This window comes from Caretta caretta, chromosome 19, assembly GCF_965140235.1.
Source record: "Caretta caretta isolate rCarCar2 chromosome 19, rCarCar1.hap1, whole genome shotgun sequence".
Classification (NCBI taxonomy): domain Eukaryota; kingdom Metazoa; phylum Chordata; order Testudines; family Cheloniidae; genus Caretta; species Caretta caretta.
In genome coordinates, this window is record NC_134224.1 from 838,291 (window position 1) to 857,182 (window position 18,892).

Consider the following 18,892-nt stretch of genomic DNA (forward strand, 5'->3'; position numbering starts at 1 on the left):
ATTTAAACCAAAAACTTGAACTGATTCTACAGGCCCACTGTGGTAGTTTGGCTCCTTAATCACTGCCCGTATGTCCAAACGGAACTTAAAGGATAAACGGAGATCTTGTCCATTCCCTGACCCTTAGGAGGAGAGTCCTGCTCTGCAGCAGGTACACTAGTACATGCTTTTCTATAGCTGTAAATGACATTGACATGCTTTGTAAGGCATGTTGGAGAAAAAGTATAATGACAAAAACTGGATTTAAAAAGATTGAGAATAAATGAACTCATCATTAAGGGAGTTTGAAGGACCCTAATGTAACCTGAATTCCTCCTAGGATTTTAGGGAGAGCTGGTTTTGGCCTTCTGCTGAACTGAATTTCTTTGGAAGATAGTTGGAATATTTTCATAACTGTTTATGTCCATGCTTTGCAAATAATGCAAACTGAGCCTCTGCTGTCCCTCACTCAGGGCTATTTATGCAGTGTGGTAAGCCTATCTACTTGGCTTGGAGCAGGGACTACTTTAGGGGAACATCATAAAAGGCTGTGAAGGAACACAACATTATTAGCACCACACATAAACCATAGATGTGGGGGACACTATGAAATCAAAAGGTCGCAGTTTTGAGTGCTTCACAGGCAATGGCAGGGCAAGCTTCCCACACACATTGCTCTCTGCCAGTCTATCTATCTCTAGCCTTTTACATTGTCAACCATTGTAATGGAATCTGAGGGATTGTATCTAAACTCTGCTTAGAAGGGCCCCCTCAAGAAATTAGAGGCTGACTGGCCCATTCAGTATCACTAGTGTGACTTCTCATTGCAGGGGCATTCTGCTGGTAAGGTGGATACCCATACACTAGGAATGGGCTGAGACGGAAACATCAGTTTACTAAGCGGAGGAACAGACTGAGCACAATCAGAGGGTAACAACCTTCACTCCCTCCTGACCTTGGGCAGATTCAAACCCAGGGCCTAGAGGTGACAAGAGATGCTCTTCATCCCCAGTCCTCTGCACCACCAAGGCCTGTCTGCTGGCCTCATGCTGAAGGGGAGGCAAGCTGTGAGAGAGTCAAGAAGATTTGGGTCAGGGCTAGGCTGGGCACCGCAGCGCCCGTCCTGTTGGCAGCTCTTCAGTGGCCTTCCTCCTGACTGCCAGTGGGCGCCCAAAGCCCTGGTTTGCAGAGACCAATCACAGGATTTCAGGAGGGAGTCTCTAGGGTTAGGCACGTACTTGTGCAAATTAATGCCCTTCCCCCAGGGCCTTTGCACCCCCAGCATCCCCGCTCCGGCCCTTCTCTCTAATGCCCTGCCTCCCCCCGCCCTTCCCCCCAGTGCCCTGCCCCATTCCCCCAGTGCCCTACCCCAATGTCCTGCCTCCTTCCCCCCGTGCCCTCCCCCGTTCCCCAGTACCCTCCCTCCCCCCCAGTGCCCTGCCTCCTCCCGCCCAGTACCCTCCCTCCCCCCACCCTTCCCCCCAGTGCCCCCCACCCTTCCCCCAGTGCCCTGCCTCCTCCCCCCCAGTGCCCTCCCCCATTTCCCCAGTGCCCTCCCCCCAATGTCCTGCCTCCTTCCCCCCGTGCCCTGCCTCGTTCCCCCAGTACCCAATGTCCTGCCTCCCTCCCCCCACCCTTCCCCCAGTGCCCTCCCCCGTTCCCCCAATACCCCCCAGTGCCCTGCCTCCTCCCCCCCGTTCCCCCAGTACCCTCCCTCCCAATGTCCTGCACCCGCCCAGCGGGCGGGGCTGGGGCCGGGGGCCGGGCTCCGGCTTCCCCCGGCGGGGACGGGGCGGCCGCTTCCGCTGCCTGAGCCCGTGCAGCGCCGCGGCGGCGAGGAGCAGCCAGCGAGCCCGGCTCGGCCCGGAGCGTGCGGACCAGGTGGGCACGGGGGGCGGCTGGGGCTCCCCGGAGGTGCGAGGAGCGCCCCTTGAGCGGGGGGGGTTCCCGTGGGGGCGCTCCTGGGGATGGGGCGCTCCTGGCGATGGGGGGCTCCCCGGGGGGGGTGGGGGTCCCCGGGGGGGTCGCCTCCCCACCCCTTGTCCCCGCCTGGGGACCTGGCGGGCGAGCGGTGTCCCCGGGCTCGGGCACCCCACGGGATCCAGCTGCCCCCCTGCAGTCCCGGCCCCGGCCGCCCCGACCCGCTCTCTGGGCGTGGGTTCGGGGCAGCCCTGCCCTGCCCTGCCCGGTGCCCCCGGCCCGACGGGGCTGCTGCATCCTCGGGCAGCCCCTGCCGGCTCGGCACCCCGGGGCAGGCACCGCGCCGCCGCGGGTTGAGACTCGGATATTCCAGTCCTGGCGCGGGCAGACCGGGACCCCCCTTGCACCGGGGCAGGGGCGACGCCTGGAAAACTCCAGCCCCTCTTCTGCATCTCCACGCCACCCTCCTGGAGCGCCCCGGGGCAGAGTCTGAGCTTCCTTTGTGTGTTGTCTAGTGCGGCGCACGCCATCAACTCACTGCGGACAGAGACAGTCGCTTCCTTGCCAGATCCTTGGGCACGGGGCAGGAGCCGGGGGCTGGTGGGCTGGTGCCCTCCTTCCTGCTCTGTAGGCTGGGGCGTGGGCAACACAAATGTGAACCGTATCTCGGTACGGTATGCCTGCCTTCCCAATGAGGCTGGTCTGAGTCCTTTCTGATTTACAGAAATCCTGAGTCCTGGCTGTGGGCTGCCTCTTTGTTTTGGGATGCTGGGAACAGGGATGGGTATTTTTTCTTTGTTCAGAGTCTATCCTTTTAGCCTTTGCCTCGTGTAGTTCAAATTTCATGTCAATGATGGTAGGACTTCGAAAAATATATTCCCCAGTTGAAAGTAGGAAACTTTACCTGCCCAATATATGAGTGGGGCGAGGGGGGCTAAGCCATCAGCTTCTGCAGAATCTAAGATTTTATTGAATTAAAGAAGTTCCTTGCCCTTCTAGTGGTGAAGAAAACTCTGTAAATGTGACCAGAGTCAGTGTTGCCTTCCTGAGTCTCCAGACACTACAGTGCCTCAGCTGCTGCTACCTTTGACTGAGCTTTGAGGGAAATTAACAAGCCTTTAGACATGTTCTCTGCTGCTCTTTAGAACTGTGGTCAACAGTGAACTTGACAAGAATTTGTGGCAATTTAACTTGGGGAAGCAGCTGAGGCACTGGGGAGGCGGATCACAAAAACCAGAGGCAGAATGTCAGAGCACCTCTTCTCAACTACCAGCACCAGAAGTGAGCAGGGAAAGATGGGGACTTGGCTTCAAATGTATCAAATACATAATAGCCAAACCGTAATATGAAAGCACCTTGGTGGGGATCTTTGCACCCTTTTCTTTCCCAGCAGTTGGTAAAGGGAACTTTGCTGGTGGATTTACTCTCCCCAGCAAGTAGCCAGTGAACATTGATGGTGCTCGCCTCTTCCCTGTGTTTTCATATAGCTTCTTGTTAGTAAGTGTCTACTTAAAAACTTCAAGCTCTGTGTTTGCAGCATATTTCACAAGAGAGCTCAGTGGGTAATTTTAACAGTTGCTGATTTTCATGCGCATCGACACTGGAGAAGAGAGTGTATGTCTATTTCCTGTTAGGCACATTTCTAATGCAATTGACTCTGAGTTTGCTTTTTCAAAGGGCTTTCACTTGATTTTAAAGTTTTGATTTTTATTCTTTCACATTTTTGCAAAACCAGTGACTACCTCTGACATTCTCCTTCCTTGGAGTTTGAATGAACTCAGGGAAATGTAACCAGGGATGAATTGGCCCCAAATGTCTAATTCTTTCTTTACAATCTGTGTTTCTACTCCAGGGTAAATTCTCAGTTAATTATTTACTTTTTATGAATTGTGACTTTGGCACTGCCCAGCCCTTGTAGGGAAAGATTGGAAAGGAAAATCTTTTTAAGGTGAGTTCTCAGTGTAATTTTCTTAAAGAGAAAGTGGGAATTAAGGGTCAGGGGGATCATTATGCTTTAATTTTGTAATAAAAGGAAGATGATTCCACTGGAAATCTGGATTTATTGTTTGGAATGTCCAATAAGCTTTGTGGCATTTTCTGAAAGGAATGTGAGAAAGGGAAGTATCCAGCCACAGTTTCTCCCAGGAGTACCTGTGCTTGCTCTAGTGCAATTGTGATGGTTGAAGTCCTGAGCCTTAAGCTTCATCCTTAATGCAGGAGTCCTGAAGCCGAGCAACAGACACAGAAGCGAAACCTAAATCAAATGCTTGCACTGAGCTGCTCTGAGAAGGTGTTAGTAGTGGGGGGGGGGCGGGGGGGGCGTTTTGCACACATCCGGATGGCACAGTGAAATCAAGAGGCTTTGGCCTTCCTATGACTGGTTATTTTCAGCCCTCAGTTATTTGGTTTTCTAAAATTCACCTTGCTGTTTCTTTTAAACAAAGACAACAGAGAGTTTGCTGCTTTAAGCAACAGGTCAGTATCTATTTAAAACGTTTTTATTAAAAACCATTTAACCTCACCTACTGCTGTATTCTTAGCTCTTCAGGGAATGCTTTTGACTTGGGTTTGTCACCCATTTGAACTTACACATGTTACGATCCCTCTTCCAAGGGCAGTGGCAGAAATCCCATTACCAGAGACACTTTAAAACCAGCCTGGACAAAGCAGCAGACAGCAGGTTGTGAGGAACAGGGCCTGTCCCGACCCGAGGCTGGACTAGATGTGACGTGATGTTTTCCCATCTCTGACTTGTAGGCCTCTAGACTGAGGTCTGGTTGTTTAGGTTTTTATTTGCTCTGTTTATCATTTTAATGCTTTTAAATTTTTAAATTGGTTAGTCTCTAAGGTGCCACAAGTACTCCTTTTCTTTTTGCTAATACAGACTAACACGGCTGCTCCTCTGAAACCTGCTTTTAAAACAGTAAGCCAAAGCTGCTAAATTTAAAAAAAAAAAATTCAACCACCCCCATCTGTTCATTTTGGGAAAAGCATTTGATTGACTACTGCATGAGGAGTCTTTAATGTTAAAAACCTGCCTTCTACATGAAAAGCTAAGTTATGTGTTGAACTCACAGCCCTTCCATGACTTGCTTTATCAAGGGACAATATAGCTTCTTGGTGGACCAGTCCAGCAGGCACATGGCAGGAAAGAGGGAGTTGCCATTTCTGCCATCCTGTTCTTCCTCTGTGCAATTTCCTCCACTTTGGGATGGGTACCACATGGTTGCCTGCTCCTTGCTCACGCTGGCTGGTTGCTTCCACAGAGCTCCTGATAGTCCTAGCTGCTGACTTTGGTTTAACTTTTTCTTGTTTAGGAATCACGCGGAACAAAAAAGTCACCTAGAATTGCAGGAGTGGTGGAAGGAGGCTTCTGTGAGCATTAGTGACTCTTTGAAACTTGCTCTGCCTGAGGATGCAGGGGGATTTGGGTTTTGGTCCACTTTGAGTGTAGGACTGCAGAGAATACAATGAATAGCTCTTCTGTGTGCAGAAGTGGCTACTGGAGCTTTGGGAATACATGGCAAAAAGCACAAACGGGTGGGATGGACTCTGCTCTCCAGGGTGGGTAATGCTGGGACCATGCTATAAAGACTGACTGGAGCTGGTGGGGCCTTAAGCTCCTTGCTGTGAGCATCCTGCTCTCAGTTGCTGAACCACCACATTCTCTCCATCTTGAATGTTTCTAAGGCACCTGTCACCAAGGTATCTTGGTGGCACTGGATGTTGTATCTACGTGTCCTTCAGAATGACACCCCAGGAGCTGAGTGCTGACGGGTAGGCTAAAGGTCAGGTCTGACCCTTGGCAGCATGCTAGGTCACCCTCCTTCCCTCCACCAGACTGGTGATTGGCCCCCTGCAGGGTTTGCAGACGTCTGCAGCATGCCTGCTGTCAGAGCTCTGCTTCCTGTTTACACTGCAGCCCATTTCAGAAGAGACATCGGGGTAGCCCAGCTGGCAGAGGATGCAGCAGGCAGCTGGAGTGGCTCAGTTCTCTGGAGTCACAACAGGCAGCAGTCTTCTTCCCAGCCTGTATTGTTGTAGTTTCTCTCCTCTTGCCTTTATGTTGACTCAGAACATTAGCCTTGTACAGCTCTAGTGGTGTTCCCTGATGATAGATTTCATTTCAGAACGGGTTTCGACATTTACAAGGTCAATAAGAAAAACATCCACCGTTACTCAGATAACCACTCGTAAGGGCTATAAATCTGCCAGCTTCAATGTACAAGCCAACTCCAAATTGCTGGTGTCAGGAAGAAACTTCCCTACAGAGAACAGGTTTCAGAGTAACAGCCCTGTTAGTCTGTATTCGCAAAAAGAAAAGGAGGACTTGTGGCACCTTAGAGACTAACCAATTTATTTGAGCATAAGCTTTCGTGAGCTACAGATGCATCCGATGAAGTGAGCTGTAGCTCACGAAAGCTCATGCTCAGATAAATTGGTTAGTCTCTAAGGTGCCACAAGTCCTCCTTTTCTTTTTCCCTACAGAGAAGTTACTGCTGAAGTGGCCACTGCAGTGTTCCTTGCACCTTCCTCAGAAGCATTTAATACTGGTCAAAATAAGACAGGCCTCCTTGCCCACCTGGCTCACCCAATAAGGCACTTCCTACAGCATGTTCCTAATTCCAGCTCCGTCCACACCATTGTATGGCCTTCCACTTCCTGCAAGCCTAAGAGGGGAAACTAATAAAGTGATTCCTCAGGGCTCAAACTTAACTCTTCCTCTTCTAGGGAAGATGTATTTGTGGCAGCCACAGCAGTGGTGTGGAAAATGTGTGTGGGGCCAGCTGACTTTCTGTTCGTGCTCATGGGGTTCCTGCTGTCCTTGGCTTGCACAAAGCCATGCTTGCAGGGCCCTTGTTGCCCCAGAAGCTTTGGGCAGAAGGACGGCAAGCCTGTGAATTGTTTGGCCTCTGCCTGGCCTTCCATGTCAAGGATTCCTCAGACAAAGGGGTTATTTACAGACAACTGGGGACTGACTAATGGCTTTGAATAGATGCCAGCCTTCTGCTGGAGACGCCTGATTCGGCAGCTGTCCCAGTGACTCTTGCCGATTGCTCCAGTAAGGAGGCCATCAATCCTGCACTGGGATTGGGCTACTTTGGCATGTCTGCCATTCTGAACTTGCCAGAGCTCCCCCCGTAGAGTGCCAGCTTGGGCTGGAAAGAGGGACGTACTGGTGAAAGTCACGGTTCCTTTACCTACTGGAATGTCTCCCTGTTGTTTCCTGTGTTTAGCTAATTCTGCCTATGGGAGACACTGCAGTGAAACTAAACATGTTTTATCCCAGCAACGTCCATCAGAAAACCTTTTAAACTGGAAACTTCACATCAATTTTCTTGAATTTTGGAAAACATCTAAAAGGGGGTGTCTGGGGTGGCGCAGAGAGAAAGGAGAGGTTGGCTGAGTCTAGAGTCTTACTGGGGTGAAAGGAACAGAGAAATCTACAGCAGCAATCCCGAACTGCAGCTGGGAAGGGGGTGGAGCTGTGGGCAGGGGAAATAGAGAAATTAGTACCCAGGTTTGTGGCAGTTTGGAATTACTTTTAAAGCCCAATTATTCAGTGTCAGAATCCCTTCCTTAAAAACCAGAATCTTTTAAATATGAGTGGTGAGATTTTGGAAGCTGACTAGGAAGTTTGGCCACATGAGCCCTATTAATTTTAGTGGGGGTTGCGTGGCTAAAACCTTTAGCTGATGTTGAAAATCTTTCCCCACTGAATATTCTTAGTGAAGCAGCCATAATGCTGCATTGGAGCTGATGCCACAACCTCAGTGCTTAGATAGTGCAGTGATAGGACCCCAGATGGTCACCCGAAGGCCCTTTGCTTCTGTGATACATAGCTGCTAGACTTTGCCTTCCCAAGCAAGCCGTGTCTTGGCTACAGTTCCACGGAAAAATGCTCCACATTGGGAAGATGTACTTGCTGTGAGCAGGTCTTTGTTCCTTCTTCCCCTTCTGACTTCTGTTGACTTTGTAAGGTGTAAAATACAGTTGTCAGCAGTTTACAAGGAGGGAGAGAACAAGGTTTCCTGTTGAGAAAAATGTCAAGGGTCGGGTTGTGAAAGGAAAGGGGGAACTGAAGAATGTCACGTCTCCCATCTTCCTGTATCTCATCCTAAAGGAATCGCCTCTGCTCGTGACTCACCATGTCACTGTGTTTGCTAATTTGGAAGGCAATTTAATTGATTATTTTTTCCTTTATTCAAGCAGGAGCCCACTGAGATGGCATCCCAGGGATGGCTGGCAAAGGGCAACTGTTAGTAGCAGTTCCTGAGTTACACTTCACGCCATTTAAAATCAAACCAAGTTACTTTTTAAATGATGCATTAAAACTGGATCTAAATAGCATTAGTTTAAATGCATTAATATAGCATCTTAGCCACAGAATCCAAATAGCAGTGAAACAAAGGAGCGGTAGTCCCTGCTTTTGTTCTTGGTGCAATCTCACTATAAGCCTTTAATTGGTCCTGTGCTCATGTTACCATTATGTTCCTGGAGATTTAAAGCTCACTTACACTATTTCTAAGCTAGCTGTGTATATAGCACCCTGTATCTTTCCCCCTTGCGGGAAATGGCTGCATCTTCCTCTGATAAAGTGTGCTGAGCTTCTCAGGTAGAAAACCAAAGAATTCTTCTTAAATCAGTGCATTGAATAAACACCCAGAAACCCCAGACCCTTTTGTTTTCAAAAGAAGGCTGACTTGAGTCATGTCCGGAGAAAACTTTATGTAAGTGTTCGTGCTCAAGCTACCCAATGCCAGTTCTATTCAGGAATCCAGATCAACTTTCAGGTCCAAAGCTGGGGGCTAGAGCCAAGAACAAAATCTGAACTGTTTCAAACTCCCTAACCTAGCTTTGAATGTCTAAGCAGCCAGCCAGAGCCGACCTGGAGCTGTTATCAGCACCAACAACCCATAAATCGTGTGTGCAGGTGGCTGGACAACTGGAGTTGTTCTCTCCACACACGAGAGGGGAAAGGGAACTCTGAATAAGGCAAGGAAATGCCTAGTGTTGGAGCTGCTGCAGCCTGGCTTCCCTAGTGCTTCCTTTGCCACATGTTACGCTTGACCCTGCCAGTACCAGCCACCAATAGGAGTCAAGTAATTGTCTCCAGTGACAGATTAAACTTCATGGCCATTGTTAAGGGTCCAAGATTTTCCGTTTTTTCTCGCTTTAAGCAAGTGCTTGGATGTGCAGCCAAAGCAAACATGAGCTAATAAAGATGTGGAGCTAACCAATGATAAACAGCTCCTAAGGGCTGACCACTCCCATTACAGAATAGAGATGGAGATTTTTGCTACTAGGAGATCAGTAGAAGAAAGGAGGGAAGTGTGGGGATAGCCTTCCATCTGTTGCTATTAATGGGAGTTATCGGTGTGCATTAAGGGGAGAAGTGACCTCTAAGGTAACCTCAGAGTCTATTGCATGATGCCGTGCTGAGAGCTGTGTTCAAGTCCTGAGCTTGTACTGCCCCATTCCCGGGGTTGGGAAGGCTGCTGAAGCAACATAATGACAGGTTTCAGAGGAAGCAACATAATCATTCTGGAGTATCTCGCGACCCTCTCAGATGGGTCCCTTGCTTGCTAAAAGGAAATGCTTTTTCACACAATACGGAGTTTGCCCATGGAATGCATGGACATATCGATGAAACAAAGAGGTTAGCAGGATTCAGAAAGAAATTAGGCACTTACATGTGTGACAAATACCTAGGATTGTAATAAATTAGAGAAAACACAAGGGTTTGGGAAGGGATATTAAACTCCTCTTCTTTAGGGCATGAGCCAACCTCTAACTATTGGGGATTAGAAGGAAAACTTTCCTTGGGGGTAGGTTATTCCATATCTCCCTGCTGCAGGATTTCTTGTACCTTCCTCTGAAGCTGCTGGTAGTGGCCACTCTCAGTGACTGGATACTGGACTACATGGACCACTGGTGTGATCCAGTGTGGAGATTCCTGGGTTTCTTGTGCTACTTGCAGCCAGTGTAAAAGGAATCTGTGCTGTAGGGTCTTCAAGGTAATGAAGTGAGCATCTAGGTAGACTGTACAGTGTTTGGGTATCTGTCCATCTCTGGTGCTTTGTATCTACCTGAAGACAGCTGAGCTGGATAGGCCCTTTTACATTGGACTCCTTTGCATTCCTGCTTCTGTGGGTTGTGCGGGCAGGGCCCAGGTGCCCCCTTTGTGAATTTGTGAATCCGATCTTGAACATTTTGCCATTCTCCCATAGACCCAAAGCAGCAGATGAAAAGCAGCTGAGAAAAGTGATGTAACTTTAGAGGATTCAAAAGCTCTGGGTAGTAATTACTATTAATTATGCGGACGCCTTCAGGACTGGGAACACTGTTCCCACTTTTATCTCAAGCCAGCCAGGACTCATGCAGACAGCACACCTGGAAATGAAGTAATTGAATACTCTGCCCACACTGTTCAGATTTTGCTGGGTTTGGGCACAGACGTAGCATGTGCGTTCTGTGTTCCTGGGCAACGTTTGTTCCTCTGCAGCCAGAAAGTCTTTTCACTGAAATGAGGCAAGACAGAACACTGCTCTTCTCAGCGTGAGTAAGAGACTCTGAAGCAGCTGCGGTGTGGCTTTCCTCAGAAATTTCCTTTGCAGATGTGGAGGTTTTGCTGCCGTTTGAAATACAGTTAGGAGATGTTTCCAGAGCTGTTCAAATCTGCTATTTTATTTGGGTTGCTAGGGATGATGGTAACGTGGATTGGAGGGGAACATGTGTGGGATTGCAGCAGTTAGAGCTGGAAAAGGCTCATTAGGTAACATCCAGCCCATCCCTTACAATTTACTTTGGTGCTTTGCACTTGACTGCTCTTGGACTTTGCTGTTTTGAAGTGACTTCCAATGCGTGTAAGCTAACAAGGAGTGTATGGAGGGGTGTGGATACAGCACAGCCGTTGGGATTACATTTGGTGGGTGGCGAAGGCTGTTCAGTCCAATGCAGGATCCTGGATGTTGGCACTCATCCAAGCTGGGGAGTCCTTTGAGACTCCCCCATGAGCTAGCTCTCATCTGGCAGCATGGCTGGAGCAGACTGAAACTGACGCTTGTTTTTCTTCTGCGTTTTGTGCATGCCTGCATGTAAGACCAATTGGACTGGTTATGGAGAAGGCTAACAAATGACAGCTTTCAGCCTCACACCACCCTCTTTCCACACCCACCCTGACTTCTCTCTGAAATGTGGAGGTTGGAAGAAGTCCCCTTTGTATCCACACCTACATCCTGGAGAAAAATGCTAATCAAAGCTGTGCTCCTGACAACCTCCATTTTGGCTGAAACAGGTCCCCAAGAGCCTTGCCTTTGTGGAGATGGCCCACTGGTGGGAGTGCAAGTCTAGGTGGCACACACAAGCTAGGCAGATGTGCTCTGAGTATGGTGTAGCTGCAGCAGTCGGAGCGCGTGTCACCGTGCCCAGGTGTTGTAGGTTGAATCAGCAGGACGGTAAAAGTAGCATCACCAGCCCTTCCATGCTAGGACTCCATCTGGATGTCAGCAGTGGGTAGGAAATGTGCTAAAACTGTCCTAGTGTAGGCAGGGGCTGACCGTGCTGAATTCCCCTTCCCAGAAGAAGTAGCCTGTGCTTACGCACTGCTCTCTGGAGAGTTGTAGGGCTGAAACAAATCATTCAAATGCAATAGAAAACACTTGGACTCGCCTTAACTGACGAAGCAGTTTGCCAGCATTTAGCCTCGAGGTCCCCTGACCCAGAAGGTTTCCCAGCATAAGGACTTGAGCTGGTTTCCCAGAAAGGCTCCTCTTGGATCTGTGCTGTTGGGGATGTTGTGGCATATCATTGGCCTTTTCATTTTTCCTGGAGCCAGCCCTTGTTAGCTTCGTTCTCACACCATTGTTTAGTTTCTCGAAGATGCTTTCGCTAGCTCTTCCAGACTGTCACGTGGGAATTGCTGACTAGCAGGGATTTTTTGCTTTGACCCAAAGCTGCACACTGCTCTTTCTGTACCACTGCCAACGGCATTTCCAGTCTCTTCTGAGCATATGTTTTGCAATAATACACAAACTCCTTGGCTCCCGAGAACTGCCGGAGGGAAAGATTAGTATCTCTTAACAAAGGAATTAAGATACTAAGAGTGAAAGCAACGGCAATATCTTGGAGCCTGGAGGACTGTCCTGACCTTTCCCAAAGGCCTCAGTTCAGACACTGGTGTCTGGCTAGCAGATGGAAGATGTTTGCGTGGATTTTAGTCAGCTTGTGAAGCCCTCTGTCTGGTGACTGGGCTTGCTGTGAACATGCTCTGCACATTACGGCCATTTGGTTTATATCTTGCTGATCTGCAGCAGCCTCACCAGGGAGTCCCTCCTCGCTGAGATTGCCTGTGGTGGAAGCCTCCCTGCTCTGTCCTCATGTCTGGGTTAGCTCACTTCTAGACGGAGTGGGTTTTTGAGCATTGACAGCCATGTTCCTCATAGGAAGGGTCTCGCAGATGGCTTCATCGCTTCTTTTTGTCTATGCCTGGAAAAGGCATCAGGGTTCAGTAGCGACCCCTTGAATGGTATCTTGCCTGTTACCAGCTGTGGAGGACATCAACATTAGTGCTTTCAGAACTATAGGAGAAAAGTGCTCCAGGAAAGCACAGCCCTTCACAACGGCAATTTAAGAATTGTTATCCCTGCTTCACAATGAGGAAACTGAAGTACAGAGATTGGAAGGGACTTGCTCAAGATTATGCAGCAAATTGGTGACAGAGCTGGGAATATAATCCAGATCTTCTGATCCTTGATCTGTTATGCCAGTAGATCTCCGCCTTTTCCAGACTGGGACTCGCCTCCAACCTAGCAACATGGCAAGATCAGAGTCGTCGTGTGTGCCACACTGAGAACCTCTGCGTTAGGCCATAGCTCCCTATGCCTGGTGGAGATCTGTTTTTTTTCTGTCGGGACAGAGACTGAATATTAGCAAATTGACTTCACTGTTCCTAGAGTGAAATGTCTTCCCCAGCTCCTGATTATTGGAGAGCATTGCCCCTGAAGGGTTTTAGATGAATCAAGACATGCTGATGTAGTTCCAATTGCTGCTACTTTGTTCTGTTTATCCATAGTTTGAGGGCCTCAAGTTGAGTGCTTCCCTCGGGTCTAGTTAATAGTCCCAGTAACTCTTTGGTTAAAATGCTTTGCTGTTGTTGAGCTGCTGGCTGCAAGGCCCTGTGGTGGGGGAGCAGATGAGAGTAGTGTAGACATTATAGTGCTTACTGGAGAAACCCATATGCACTTGAGTTTCCTTCTCGTATGTGAGAGTATGGGGTGTTGTGGGGACCCGGTTTGGGGGCAGCAATTGCACTTCAGTCATGCTGAATGGCTCTGGCACGGGGGTTAGGTTAGAAACCTTTGCTGTTGTCCCCTTAGATGCAGAAACCTCATGTGTTAGACTGAAAATATTTCCACCTAAATCAGAGGTGACATGTAACTTTTAATAGTGCAGGGGCACAATTTAAAGGTTCTGGGGGGCATGTGATGACCCCCCCTCCCCGGGCCACCCCTCCTGCATCTCCCACACCCGCTCCAAGCCAGCACCACCTTGCCCCCGTTGTATCTATACCACTCTCTCTGGGGACAGGAAGTAGTAGTTCCCTTAGAACAAAGCTTGAGCACAACACCTTTCCTTTGACCTTCTCAGGTCAGTACTCCAAGCAGCCAGAGGAGAAATCCCCAGTCTCTGGTGTTACTAACTGAGGACCATCCAGCTGGTTTGCTTACTTGTGTTTGTGTTGCAATATTATCTCTTAAGTTATGCAGGCTAATGGAACTTGTGATGTGGCAGGTAAAGGCTGACCTCATGGCAAGAGGAGACTTGGACTCACCCAGGCACGTGATTAAATTAACGTTGAACATAATGTTTTAGGCCAGAGAATTTCAGACTCCTCTGAGGGTGCCCTCCAGCCTGAAACTAGGGAGAGTCTGCTTTACCCGCTTTCCAGAGAAATTGTTTCTTGACTTTAGCAAAGCTTTTGACACGGTCTCCCACAGTATTCTTGTCAGCAAGTTAAGGAAGTATGGGCTGGATGAATGCACTACAAGGTGGGTAGAAAGCTGGCTAGATTGTCGGGCTCAACAGGTAGTGATCAATGGCTCCATATCTAGTTGGCAGCCGGTATCAAGTGGAGTGCCCCAAGGGTCGGTCCTGGGGCCGGTTTTGTTCAATATCTTCATAAATGATCTGGAGGATGGTGTGGATTGCACTCTCAGCAAATTTGCGGATGATACTAAACTGGGAGGAGTGGTAGATACGCTGGAGGGGAGGGATAGGATACAGAAAGACCTAGACAAATTGGAGGATTGGGCCAAAAGAAATCTGATGAGGTTCAATAAGGATAAGTGCAGGGTCCTGCACTTAGGACGGAAGAACCCAATGCACAGCTACAGACTAGGGACCGAATGGCTAGGCAGCAGTTCTGCGGAAAAGGACCTAGGGGTGACAGTGGACGAGAAGCTGGATATGAGTCAGCAGTGTGCCCTTGTTGCCAAGAAGGCCAATGGCATTTTGGGATGTATAAGTAGGGGCATAGCGAGCAGATCGAGGGACGTGATCGTTCCCCTCTATTCGACACTGGTGAGGCCTCATCTGGAGTACTGTGTCCAGTTTTGGGCCCCACACTTCAAGAAGGATGTGGATAAATTGGAGAGAGTCCAGCGAAGGGCAACAAAAATGATTAGGGGACTGGAACACATGACTTATGAGGAGAGGCTGAGGGAGCTGGGATTGTTTAGCCTGCAGAAGAGAAGAATGAGGGGGGATTTGATAGCTGCTTTCAACTACCTGAAAGGGGGTTCCAAAGAGGATGGCTCTAGACTGTTCTCAATGGTAGCAGATGACAGAACGAGGAGTAATGGTCTCAAGTTGCAGTGGGGGAGGTTTAGATTGGATATTAGGAAAAACTTTTTCACTAAGAGGGTGGTGAAACACTGGAATGCGTTACCTAGGGAGGTGGTAGAATCTCCTTCCTTAGAGGTTTTTAAGGTCAGGCTTGACAAAGCCCTGGCTGGGATGATTTAACTGGGAATTGGTCCTGCTTTGAGCAGGGGGTTGGACTAGATGACCTCCTGAGGTCCCTTCCAACCCTGATATTCTATGATTCTATGAAATGAACAGCGGCTGCTTTCACCTTGTTGAAACTCCTGAGAGCCTCTTCCAGGCACCTGGGTCTAGATTAGGCAAAATGTGCAGTGATAGGTTTGGAATGAGTATTTGTTTGGTGTGTTTGGGCCTGGGGACCCCCTGTAATAATCTGAACAGTTGCTACTGAGTGTGTAGCTGGGGGAGTGGAGTTGGAGTGACCAGATAGCAAGTGTGAAAAATCGGGACAGGGGTGGGGTGTAATTGGCACCTATGTAAGAAAAAGCCCCAAATATTGGGACTGTCCCTATAAAATTGGGACAACTGGTCACCCTACGCGTAGCGTCCATGAGACGATCCCCATGAAAATAGGGACCAAACCACTACTGCACCGAACAATCTAGCTCTTTGGAACTACGTTGGTGAGCATGGGCCCAGGACACCGCAAGCTGAGCAGTGCAGATCCCCTGAGCTGCAGGTCCCTCCAAGTTCCCAGTGGCTGATGAACCTCTGGAGTAGACCAAAGCTCCCTCTGAGTTGGACACCCTTAGGATAAAGGGCAGCTCCAAAGAGCAGAGAGCTTCATAGGTGGCTCCCTGGCTTCTGCCTGTGATTCTTACTTCCCCTCCCCACATGGGTGTTTTCCGCATTACAGCCCCCAAGGAATGTGATTTGGGATCTAGATACAAATAGTCTCATTGCTTCTGTCTGTGTGGAACTTCCTTCACTTCCACAAAGACCTGGACTGGGGACTAGGCCTCAGCTTGTTTATCTGAACTCTCCTGTTAGTCTGTCTGAAGGGTGCCTTGGAGCAGGGGGAAATCTAGCTAGAGCTGTCAGTCCCTGAGATGTTCACCCTTTGTGTGCAGGGCTTTCTGGCCACGTGGTCCCGGTGTGTGCACAGCAGGCCTCATGGGCAAGGCTTAAGAAGGCTTTTTAAAGGCAAAGCTTTCGAGGCTTCGGAGGTGGTTGGATGGGTTGGGTCTGCAGCATGAATGTTGCGATGAGGCGTCACAATTCCAGAGCGCTCTCCAAGCGATGGTGCTCTTCGTCCTGAGTAGCGACGTTCTCTTCTGCCCACGCTTGTGTACGTGCAGTTCTGTGCTCCAGTGGACAGGGCACTGAACTGCCTCTCATGCTGGATTCTGAATTACTGAATGTACAGAATCTACTGGTGTATTTCTCTTCCCCCAACTCTGTCTCTCATGTTCTGTCCCTTTGTATCCTGGAGTCCCAGTCTTTCCTCGGCTGGAGAACTCTCCTCCTACACCAGGGGTGGGCAAACTTTTTGGCCTGAGGGCTGCATCGGGTTTCTGAAATTGTATGGAGGGCCGGTTAGGGGAGGCTATGCCTCCCCAAACAGCCAGGCATGGCCCGGCCCCCGCCCCATATCAGACCTCCCCCCCCCCCATGCTTCTCACCCCCTGACAGCCCCCCCGGGACCCCTGCCTCATCCACCCCCTGACTGCCCCTGGATCCCCCGCCCCTAACTGCCCCTCGCCGCCCCATCCAACCCCTCCTCTCCTTCCTGACTGCCCCTCTGGGACCCCTGCCCCCATTCAACCCCCCTGTTCCCCACCCTTTGACTGCCCCAACCCCTATCCACACCCCCGCCCCCTGATCACCACCCCGAACTCCCCTGCCCCTCTATCCAACTCCCCACCCCCACCCCACCCCCGCTCCCTGCCTCCTTACCGTGCTGCCTGGAGCACCTGTGGCTGGCGGTGCGGCTGCACCAGGACAGGCCGCGGCTCTGCAGCTGCCCAAAGCATTGGCTGGTGGCACAGAGAGCTGAGGCTGTGGGGGAGGGGGAACAGCAGGGGAGGGGGCCGGAGGCGAGCCTCCCGGACCAGGGGCTCAGGGGCTGGGCAGGAGGGTCCCGCGGGCCGGATGTGGTCCGTGGGCCGTAGTTTCCCCACCTCTGTCCTACACGCTGCTAGGAGCTCTTTGTAAAAGTGGCTTAAAACAAGCTCCACAGAGAATCTGCATGATCCTCCCAAAAAAGCTTCTCTCCAAATCTCTCCTGCAACAGCTTTGTCCCTTCATTTCTCAGCCGTAAAGGCTGGCTGCTTTTTGTACTGCCTCTGGCTCAGCTGGCCAGTGCTCATTCGGCCACACTCTTAAGAAATCCTAGTGGAGAATTAGACCTGGCAGCTGCAGGCCTGTTACCTCACCCCACAAAAATGCTTTGTTATTGAGAAAATGGAAACTGTCTGAGGTTTCTGGGCTGAATAGAAATCATTGGGATCAGTTTTAACCACAGCTTGGTCATGGCTGCAGAACATTCCCCTAGCTGAGCATTCTCTCTTCTAAACCATAATCTTCAAGACATTGGAGAGCTGCAGGGGTTTCACTGGTTAGCTGAGCAAACATTGGAGACTGTTATGCACTCTGCTGAAGCCTCACTGAAATCTCAGGCTTTCTCAGCAAAGACAGCCATGCCACCAGGTAACCCTTTGAAACCTGAAGCCCAGAAGAAGAGTGTCCTGTGGAAACTATGCCAGGTTCATCTCTGATCTATAACCCAGACTGCCCCACTTGCTGGCATTCGCTTCCCGGAAAGTTGGTCACTCTGCCTTTGTTAAAAAGGTGGGTAAAGGATATGTAAGCAGCCTTTCAGCCTCAGGGACAGGAGCTGTGGAAGTATGTGGAGCCTTCCATGTTGTAATGCTTTAGCACCCAGATCGAATCCCCAGTTCTGAAGGAGGAGCTTTGCTGTTTTAGTGACCTTTTAGGGTCGGTCTCAGGAGTGTTCTCTGGACAGGGAGTTCTGAGGGGAAAAGAGAGAGAAGAAAAATTCAGCATGAATTGCTTTCCTTATCTGCAAGCGGATTTCCCCCCATGTTTCTGTAAAGGATATGAAATGACATTTTGGTCAATACTGGTTTGCAGAAGCAGCATTTTTCTAAATACAGAACTCTCCTTGCTAACAGATCATAGTTCTATTTACATACAGTTATATTGGTAGCTTACAGCTCCTGTTGAGAAAGTTGCATAAGCATTCTTCACTTGATACCCTCGTAGGACTGGACAAAGCAGCATTAGTTCTTTGGATGCAAATTGAACACGTGATCTGGGTTTCCTAGCAGGCCAAACGAATTCTTCCAGCTGCTACAGATGTGACCAAATAGTTGAGTGCATAGAAAAACAAATATCCCTAAAATATTGCACCCGTGATTAGATATTTATCATTTGACAGTGAAATGTAAATATGGCTTTGGTATTTTGAGAGTTTATTTACCCAAGCTTCCAGTGTTCCCTAGGAAATCCCGTAACTAAAATGGCTCATAGCTTGTCATCTGGGGAGAATAGTGACTAGTCAGCATCTCCTGTGAGCCCCTTTGAAACTCAGAGTGGGTTTTAGGAATAGTAATTTACTTAACTTGTGAACTAGGCCCAGCTGTTCAGGGCAGAGCCCAGAATCAGTGTTTTAGCTGTAAAGAACTGTTTCCATTCTAGACCCCTACTTTCTGTGGGTTTAAAATGTGGCCATAAAAATCCCTTCCAGGCTCAGCACTGGCTCCTGAGGTCTCTGGGAGATGTTTTAAATACAAAATGCAAATGGTAAAAACAATTGGCAGTTTATTCACATAAAAGTATTTTACCCATGTGGGGTGGGTACGGGTGGGTGGGTGAGAGTGAGTGATATTCCGATAACTTTAAAGCAGCCTCAGTTCTGCAGGACCCACGCTCGCAATGTGGATTTCCCTCTCCTGGGTACATTGCAAGTGAAGTGGCTTCTGCTGCGGTGCAGCCACTGGCCATGGAGCATGCCCTTTCCATACATTCTGCACGGGCAGCAGTGAGGGAGGATTGTTAACTTCCGAGTTAGAGAGAGTTTCATGCTATTCTAATGAAACAAAAGAAGTTACACTGAAGTGCAGAAAGACTCCTGAGTTAGGCAAAC

At 49.4% G+C, this 18,892-nt stretch overlaps 1 protein-coding gene across 1 annotated transcript in view; it reads left to right on the forward strand.

The window, feature by feature from the left end:
* The first annotated feature begins 1,724 nt into the window (after nucleotides 1-1,724).
* The window catches only part of FHL3 (four and a half LIM domains 3), a 38,233-nt gene continuing 21,065 nt past the window's right edge, over nucleotides 1,725-18,892 (forward strand). The window contains exon 1 of the mRNA XM_048825880.2: nucleotides 1,725-1,860. The gene's annotated coding sequence lies outside the window, so the exon portion shown is untranslated. The remainder of the gene's footprint in view (nucleotides 1,861-18,892) is intronic.